Genomic DNA, 8,976 nt, shown 5'->3' with positions numbered 1-8,976 from the left:
GCTTTCTATCATCATGGATTAATTTTGCAAGTTCTAGAAATTCATTTAAATGGAACCATACGGTATATGTGCTTTTAGATTAAACTTCTTTCACTCATCATATCTTTTAGACTTGTCCATGCTGTTGTGCCTTTTAGTGGTTCATTCCTTCCTGTTGTTGAATAGAAACCTATTGTATGAATATACTACAAGGGGTTTTTAGCCATTATCCTGTTGATGGACATCTAGGTTATATCCAGTTTGAGGATATAAATATTTGTATATTTTAAAACTGGTAAAAGGATGTCCAAAGACATTCTTTTACCAGTTTTAAAATATACAAATGTTTAATTTATTTTAGGTGTATGTATGTGCATGTATGGGTGTGAGTGTATGCACAAGAAAGAGAAAAAAGTCAAAGTAGCATCAAAGTGATTTTCTTATAAAGTAAAAAATATACATATATATATTATAGTTTGCAAGAACATGCCAGTTTTCCAAAGTGTATATACAATTTTGCAATGCAACTGACATTTAAATAGATTATATTTTCTTATTGAGTTTTGAGATGTATTTCAGATATGATACATTTATTAGATATATATGTTCTACTCTCCTACTCTGTGCTGTATCTATTACTTTTCTTAGTGGTGTCTTTTGGTGAGCAGAACCTTTTAATATTTATGGAGTGTAATCCATCATGTCTTTATAATTCTTAGTGCTGCTTAAAAAATGTTTCTTATGTCAAATGAGAAAAGGTATGTTTCCTATTAGAAGTTTCATAGTTTTGACATTTATATTTAGGCAAAAGATTTATTAAAATAGATTTTTGTGTATGATGTAAGGTAGGGTTGAGGTTTCTTTTTTCCATTTGAAATCTAGTTGTTCAAGCAACTTTCATTGAACAGATTTTGCTTTCTAAATTAAATTTCTTTAGGAGCTTTGTAAAAATTACTGACTGTATAAGAGTAATCTTATTTCTCTATTCTTTATTGTGTCTTCTTTGTGTATGTTGATACTAATCTATCCTGTCTTTATTACTTTTACTTTATAGTAAGTCTTAAACACATGAGTACCACTACAACACACCTTGTACATATATTGGGATCTCCAATGCCAATATAGGTTGCATGAATCCTTCTTCTTTATCAAAATTGTTTTCATTATTCTAGGTTCTCTTATTTTTTAAAATATAATTTTACAATTGGCTTGCAAATTTATATGCAAGAATTTTGACTGGATGGCATTGAATTGATAGATATATTTGTGAAAACTTGTCATCCTAACAATATCAAGTCTTCCAATCCATGAATATGATACATCTTTTTATTTATTTAGATCTTTTAATTCTCAGCAATACTTGTCATTTTCAGTCTTGCACCTCTTTCCTTTATCTCTAAACATGTTATGCTTTTAATACATTACATATACCATTGTTTTGTAAATTTTATTCTCTATTTGTTCACTGTCAGTGTATAGAAGTAAGGTTGATTTTTAAAATATTTACTTTGATCCTGTGACTTTGCTAAATACATATGTGAGATTAGGATGTTTTTGTAGATTTTTTTGATTTTGTGTATACATAATCACATTGTCTTTGAATGGGAACAATTTTGCTTTTCTAATTTTATATGGTGTTTTTCTTTTTCTTGCCTTATTGCACTGGCTAGAGCTTCTTGTACCATATCAAATAAAGATGAAGAAAGCTTTGACTTTCTCCCATTTATAGAGAGAAGGAATTTTGTCATTTTCCATTATTTATAGCATTATTTGTAGGTTTTCTCACATTAAGAAAGACTAATTCTATTTTTATTTCACTTTGGTTTTTATCATAAATGGAAGTCTGGTTTCTTCCTTATTCAAATTTTGGTTTCAACTTTTAATAGCTACAAAAAAATCCTACTCAGATTTTGACTGGCAATGTGTTGAATTTATAGGAAAATGCAGGGAGAATTAATACCTTAATAATATTGAGTTTTCTAAGTCATGAATGTAATACATCTCTCTATTCATTTAGATTGTCTCTAATTTTCTTCATTAATGTTGTAGAGTTTTAAACATACAGTTACTGAATATATTTTGTCAGATTTATATCCAAATAGTTCATATTTGTATGCTATTGTAAATTATGCCAGCTTTTTCTATTTTCATTTCAACTTGTTCATTGCTGATTATATATGCATGTATGTATATGCATTCTTTTATGAATTATGCATTTGTTGCTGTAGCTAAGAACTCTGTCTATCCCCATACCATAGAGATTTTTCATATGTTTTAATATATATGTCATATATTAGATAGATAGATATGATTGGTTTTGTATGTTGACCTTGTCTCTAGGAACTTGCTAAATGCCTATGTTGTTTCTAGGAACTTTTCTGTAGATTCCTTGGGATTTTCTATGCAAGCAACTATGTAGTCCACCAAATGTATGCTTTTTACTTATTTTTTGTTGTTTTACTTACTGGTTTGAGCTTTAAGTAGGATGGGAATGGCAAAAGTCAGTATCTCTGGAGACAACCACGTATTTTTTTCTTCTTTTATCTTAATATGGTGAAAAACATCGATATTCTAATGTTGAACAAGCCTTACATCCCCCCCCCATATTTCACTTTGTCTTGATGCATTAACTTTTTTCTGTGTTGCTGAATTCTCTTTGCTCATGTCTTGTTGGGAACTTTTGCCTCGGTGTTAATGAAAGGTATTAATCTGTGCTTTTTTTCTTGCAATGTTTTTGCCTGATTTTGGTATCAGAGTAATGTTGGCCTCAGAAAATTGATTGGGAAGTATTTCTTCCTCTTTTATTTCCTGGGAGATATAGTGGAGAATTAATATTATTTATTTCTTAAGTGTTTGGGAGAATCCTACCTGGGCATGGGTTTTCTTATGTCGGAAAGTTTTAAACTATGGATTCAATTTATTGAACAAATATAGGCCCATTCAAGTGCTTTATATCTGCCATCTCATGTCCCCTCTAGTGCTCTGTGAGGGGTGGGAGAGAGACAGCTTGAATGGGAGGGAATGGAAAAAGAAGCAAGCAGTAAGATTTGATTATTTCAAGAACTTACGAAAGGAAAACATGTGTGCAGCTCAGCACACACACTGCTTTGCCTTGTTGAGCCCTCTACGAAAGCTAAATAGATCAAGTGTCTGTCCCCACTGCTAGGGATACAGAGAAGGGGAGCTGAGCAGACACTGGCAGAAGGGTTGACTTAGCCAGAGAGGAGCACAGGGCTAGTATACAATCAAGAGTGAAAGGCAAAGACTTGGGGGGACCAGAACAGCGGCCAAAGCAGGTCTCTCTCAAGCTGAGCTGAGCCCTTCAGCCTTCGTATTGCTGAGTAGCACCTGGACCCCAGGAGAATGGCTCAGGACAGAGGCCTCCTGTTGGCTGAGGAGGCAGGTTGGCCACACATGTCAGGGACATTGCATTGCACTCATAAGATTTCCAACTACCGACCTTCTAGTCTTACATCCTTTATTAAGATAAAATATTGGTGAGTATTACTATTAATGAGATTGCTGCAAATATTTCTTTCACTCCAACTGCCTAACAATAGAAGACAGTTTGGTATTATTATACCCAATCTACAGAGGAGGAAACTAATAGAGAGTTTAAGTGGCACGGGTAGCAAGTGGCAGAGATAGGATTAAACCTCCTTCTACTTTTTCCACTCTACCCTCGTTGCCTTCTGAGAGAGTTTGAGCTAAGACACAGAACCAATGGGCCTGATCTAGGGAAATGCAGAAGTACTGGCTGGGTTTGGGATGAGGATGGGTCCAAGAAAGAACAGGGTTCTTGTCAAAGCTCTTCCATGCCTTGAGGCCAGACTCACCCATTTTTGCAAACACTGAGTCTTCTGGTCAAGTCAGCACAAAGCCTCAGTGGAAGATTTCTATCCTGTCAATGAAACCTTTCCTTTGTTTTTTAGCAGAACATTCTTGTAGTTTTAGGTACCAGAGCCTTCTGGTTATGGTTGGCAACTCCCCGTTTTCCCCCCCAAGTACATGGGTTCTTCAATTCCATGCCCAAATTTCTGGGGAGGATGAATCTGGATTTTGAACGTGCCTCTAAGTCTTCCAATCTCCTCCCCTCCGGAGCATTCACCCTAAATTCTCAGTGAGGCAAACCTGTATCATCAAAGTCACATCCGTGGAATGCCAATAGGACCCTGAGAATAACCTACTGTAGCCCCCGAGTTTTAAAGATTGGAAATCAGAGGTCTGGGGTGGGTGGCGGAGGGACTGGTGAAGGTCACACAACACTGGGACCTAGAGGCAGACCCCCTCACCTCCCGGCTCCCCGGCTAGTAATCTGTCTTTTCTTACTTCCATTTTATATAAGAGAAAAGGTAGCAGAGGAAAGTAATCAGTCTTTCTCTCCCCCACCCCACTGTCCCTGGGAAATTGGGATAAGGGCTGTATTTCTCATGTAGAAAGTGTAACTTCCCTGCCCTCAAAGAGGAAGTCAATCAGAAATTCCACAAGTGAGAGACCCAGTGAGGCAGGTGGTGCTAGCCCAGATGAGGGTTCTGTCCTGGGCAGGTTCTCCTCAAGGTCTTTTGCCACAAGGAAACTCATTCCAGAGCATCCACCTTGCAGAGGCAGACCAGAGGTAGGCCCCATAATGGGATCTATCCTGGCCCTGTGAGAAACTTTCCCAGCTGCAGCCCAGGCAGATTCGCCCTGAGACAAATTCCTGGCTTCTTGGAGGCTCCCCATCTTCTGCTCCTGGGGAGACTGTCTCCTTCCTCCTAAGCATCCAGCAGTCAGACTCCCCAGCTTCCTGCTTTGCTCAAGAAGTTGGGTCCTCTCGGGAGAGCACACGCAGCTCCCCTCTCCTACGTGTCAACACAGAGTCAGTAGAGAAGGCTGGGGTGCTCTTGTCTACTGGGCCCACTGTGTGCCAACAGCACATAGTGTGTTCTTTTGCCATATCATTGTCCTTGTCACCACAGCCCCCTGAAGTGGCATGTGCTGATCTCATTTTACCCCCGGAGGTTCGGAGAAGTCCAGCAACTGGCTTGAGTTCTACAATAAGCGAGGGCAGGTTCTGTCAGTTTCAAAGCCCATATTCTTTGCCACCCCAAGTAGCCTCTGGGCTGGGCCACCTCTTTTGTCATTTTAAAGAGGGAAAATGTGGATTCAGGAGAGCAGGCTCACGCTGTTTTCCAGAAGACTCCACTCTGGATTCTGGTCAGTCATGTCCAGGTGGACTGATGGTACACAGCCATTGCATCCTCATGATCCAGGGGCACAGTCCTACAGCAGAAAAGCAAGGAAACAGCTGACAGACTTGAACATGATATTCCTAAAATCCTGTACAACCCTCTGGGCTGGGCCCCACCCGACACTGCAAGTTCCAGCTACGGGATCCCAGAGGGCTCAAACCCCTAACACAGCTATGCATGAGCCAAAACCCAGGGCCCTGGTTCTCCTGGGCAGGGCTAAGTTTTTGGCAAGACTCACTATGTAAATCCATGGGGAGTCAGATGTTTTGCCCTGTGGAAGGAATGGAGTTCCTACAGGAAGCTGGGGTGGGACTTCTCAGGGTGAGACTCTCAGAAACCACTGAGGTCAATGGAGGAGATTCTGGGAAAAGCTTGCCATATCAGAGTATGCCCTTGTTACCTGAGAATCTCCCAGTGTTCCGTTGAATAGTTGGGACATCGGTTCTGTGCATCCATAACCCAACTCCAAGTCATCCTAAAGCTCTGTCCCATGTGTTCACTGTCCCATGTGGCATCCATTGATTCACTCAACAAACTGCAAAGGGATTCTGGGCCTTGCTGAAGGCTCAAGGACAAAGAACCTCCAGTCCTTGCCCCAAGGCTGGTACCTGGGAAATAGTAGGTGCTTGTTAAGGATGGGTTGATTGACCAAGGAAAAGGGAACATCTGAGCTATGCCCTGAACCTGCACTGCGAGGAAGGGCATCATTGGTAGAAGGAATGATTTACATGAATGTACAGCGTGAGAAAACCTGAAACACTAAGGGAATCTCTTGTACTTCAGACAGAAGGAGCCAGACTGGTTACTTTTTAGCCTGGCTTCACATTTGGGAGTGAGTAAGAAACAGAGCCACGGAAAAAGTTTTCGAAAGGCCCCAACAAGGTGATAGACGCCACTAACTGCAAACAAATGGCACCAACAGCCGCTCTCTGCCCCAGTTGGAAGGAGACCATCTGTCAAGACAATATTCAGCTGCATGGGCAATGTATCACGTGGCGATGCCCCGCAGGCGGGAGCTCCTCTCCAACAGGAAGGTGACTCCCACATCCCTCCCCCAGCCAGTCTCTTCCCCTGTGACATAAGGTTAGAAACATCCCGAGGGGTTGGCAGGAGAGCTGGATTTAGAGAACACCTGTCCCAGCAACACCTGGGAAATAAAACTCTGGGTGACCAGCACATTGTTGTTTTTAAAGATTGGCTATTTCTGACTATTCAGCTGGGGCGAACAGGATGCTGGCTTTGTTTGTGTTTAATCACATATATACACCCCTTTGTTTTCTTCCCTCTAGGAAAGAGGGAACATACTAAAGCCCAAGGCAGTAGGGTCAGACCTCACTGCTCTTGATGTCTTCTTCATAACTCTGGCTACAGGTTGCATTATTTGTTCAATTTTCTCCTTTCTTTCCTTAAAAACAAACAAACAAAACATGGTTCCCAAGAGGACAGGGACTACATCCAGACTCAAGCACATAGCCAGTTATTTTTAGTAAGGGCATTTGTGTTTGCAATGGACAGAACCCCAAGTTTAACAAGCTCCAGCAAAAGAGATTTCTTGGAAGGAGGCCTGGGATTACACCCAGGAATGATTCTCCCCTAGAAACTTTAGAAGGATTGTGGCCCTGCTGACATCTTGAATTTGAATTTCTAGCCTCCAGCAGTGTGTGAGAATACATTTCTGATGTTTCAAGTCCCCCAGTTCGGTGACAATTTGTTACAGCCACCCTAGGGAACAGATACGCCATCAACGGCACAGAGAGACTGAAACAACTTGCCCAAAGTCACACAACCAGGAAGTGGGAGAGTTGGAATGTATTAAGAGGTTGGAGCGGAGACTCTGGGTCTGGAGCAGGCCGATCCAGACCCTGCATTCTGCGTGGCCCCTGGAAGCCCAGGCACTCTGTTGAGCATCAGCACAGTGTTGCTGGCCTCACTCTGGGCAGGCTGGTTTTGCGTCTGGGAAGGAGCTGATGACGGGCATCACTGTCACCTCCCTGAGGTTACTCCTCTGCTGAAGTCCCACCCTCTAGCTGGGGTCTTTCCCTCAGCCTGACCTCCTTCCCCTTTGCGGCTCAGGTGCCCCTTCCTGGGGACGAGGACTCCTGCCAGTTTCCCCAACGGGTGCAAGAATTGCCTGGCACATCGGTAGCCGCTGGCTGAGTTGGTCTTCCCACGTTCCTAGAACTTTTACAACTTTCTCAAACCCCAAAAGGCTTCCGTGATAAGCCTCTGATGTTTTTTCTAGCTCCTCCTTATAAAAGTAATGGGCATTACCCTGGAGAACTCAAATCACTCTGTAAAAAAGATACCTACACATGTATGTTTATCGCAGCTATTGTTCACAATAGCAAGAACCTGGAAGCAACCATGCTGTCCCTCAAAAGAGGACTGGATTTAAAAAATGTGGTACATATACACGATAGAATACTGCGCAGCCATAAAAAAGAACAAAATCATGAATTTTGCAGCAACCTGGATGGAATTAGAGTCTATAATACTGAGTGATCTCTCACAGAAACAAAGATCTCTATTACATGTTCTCACTGATATAGTGGACCTTGAACATCCAATGTAATACTATAAGAAAATGACTGACAGTAGTGGGAAACTATGGGGGGAGGAAGGGAGATGGGATTAACGGCAGTAAATATCTGTCTGGGGACGGGGAGACACCTCTTATCAACAAGGGTACCTGAACGAAGCATATTTATATACCCAACCCTTAACTGTACCCCACAATATCATAATAAAAAATATTGATAAAAAAAAAGAAAACATGGAAATGGAGGCTGGGCATTCCAGAGTCCCCCTCTTCCACGTTAAATGGTGTAAACATGTAGGTGTGTTTCTCTATTATCTTTTTAAATATTTCTTTTTGCCTCTGTGTTTTCTTGCTCTTTTACTTACTGTTATGACAGGACCAGTCCCCGTGCATTTCAATGTTCTCAGGACACCACTTGAGCCATCGTCTGGTGCTGCATTTGATGTGTTTAGCAATATCTGTTTGCCCATCCTCCAAGTGCTGGATGGTTGAAGGAGTTGTAATTCTTCTGACTTATAAATAATGTAATGAGCGACACATTTTTCATACGATAGTTTCTTTTTTTTTTAGAAGAAAGACTCCTGGAAGTGGAATTGCCCAGTGCAGACATGTTGAAGGGTCTTGGTAATTATCATCGAGTGGTCTTCCGCCAGGTGGTGCCAGTGGGCGTGTCCACAGCCGCCTCCTCACAACATCCTCCATGCAGGGTGGTCTTCTTCCCTTTCTCCTCAGTGCTTATTGATTTGATGGGTAGAACTCTGGCCCCTTGCTCTAGTTTGCATTTCCTTGATTACTGATGAGGATGAACATTTGCAAATACACTCCGTTTCCTTGTTTGTGGGTTCTTTCTCTGCTGCCTGAGCCCATATCACCATTCTTGCCTTGGCATTTTCTTACTAGTTTACAGGAATGCTTTCCTGGGATTATTCACCCTTTTCTGCCATGTTGACTGACTGATATCGCCCAAATTGTTTGGCGTTTAAATTTTATTTTATTTATTTTTATTTATTTATTTTTTTGAGTTGGAGTCTCACTCTATCGCCCAGACTGAAGTGCAGTGTCACCCTCCCGACCACCGTAGCCTTGACCTGCTGGGCTCTGGTCATCTTTCCGACTCAGCCTTCCAAGTAACTGGAACTACAGGCACATGCCACCATGCCCAGTTAATTTTTTGATTTATTGTAGAGATGAGGTCTCGCCAAGTTGCCCAGGCGGGTCTCGAGCCCG

Source organism: Carlito syrichta, unplaced genomic scaffold, assembly GCF_000164805.1.
Source record: "Carlito syrichta isolate Samal-C Ts95f unplaced genomic scaffold, Tarsius_syrichta-2.0.1 Scaffold123370, whole genome shotgun sequence".
In the NCBI taxonomy this organism is placed as follows: domain Eukaryota; kingdom Metazoa; phylum Chordata; class Mammalia; order Primates; family Tarsiidae; genus Carlito; species Carlito syrichta.
The sequence above is the reverse complement of the archived record's forward strand: the minus strand, read 5'-3'. Positions refer to the sequence as shown.